The sequence below is a fragment of the Trachymyrmex septentrionalis genome, unplaced genomic scaffold (genome assembly GCF_001594115.1).
Source record: "Trachymyrmex septentrionalis isolate Tsep2-gDNA-1 unplaced genomic scaffold, Tsep1.0 scaffold87, whole genome shotgun sequence".
NCBI classification, from domain to species: Eukaryota; Metazoa; Arthropoda; class Insecta; order Hymenoptera; family Formicidae; genus Trachymyrmex; species Trachymyrmex septentrionalis.
The window spans coordinates 2,747,874-2,748,568 of record NW_017306059.1 but is presented as its reverse complement, the minus strand read 5'-3'; positions in this window follow the sequence as shown (position 1 = coordinate 2,748,568).

The window sequence follows — 695 nt, the reverse complement described above, 5'->3', positions numbered from 1 at the left end:
GTTTCGAGGAGAATATATTTTGGTTAGATTGTTTTTTTTCTAGATGAAGATGCCAAAAAGATATGATATAAGGTCACTTTTTTAAATGGAATTATGTAACTGTTTTTAAATTATATAATTCCTCTAATTATTCTGCATGTAAAAGTATTAAAGTAGAGATATAAAAAAACCAATAGTTTACGAGATATTTTATACTTTATTACGACATATATTAACATAAAATATTAAATAATTCGTAAACTATTAATTTTTCGATAATTACCTTAATACTTTAATGAACAGAATAATGAGATGAACCAATTGATGAAAAGAAAACATAGTTGCTTAAAAAAAATATGTATGCAAAATGAATAATTATTAAAATAAACAACTATGTGTTTTCTTTCCATCACAGTTGGTATATTTAATTATTCTGTTAATAAAAGTATTAAATAATAATTATATAATCAAAAAATAAGTTAATGAGTTATTTAACATTTTATATCAATATGTGCCACCATAAAATATAAAATATCTCGTAAACTATTGGTTTCTTATATCTCTATAATACTTATATATACAGAATAATTAGAGGAATCACATTATTTAAAAAAACTATATAATTCCATTTTAAAAAGTGGAGATGATCTTCATATCTTTTTGATGTCCTCACCTAGAATAAAAACAATACAACCACAATACGTTCCGTTCAAAAC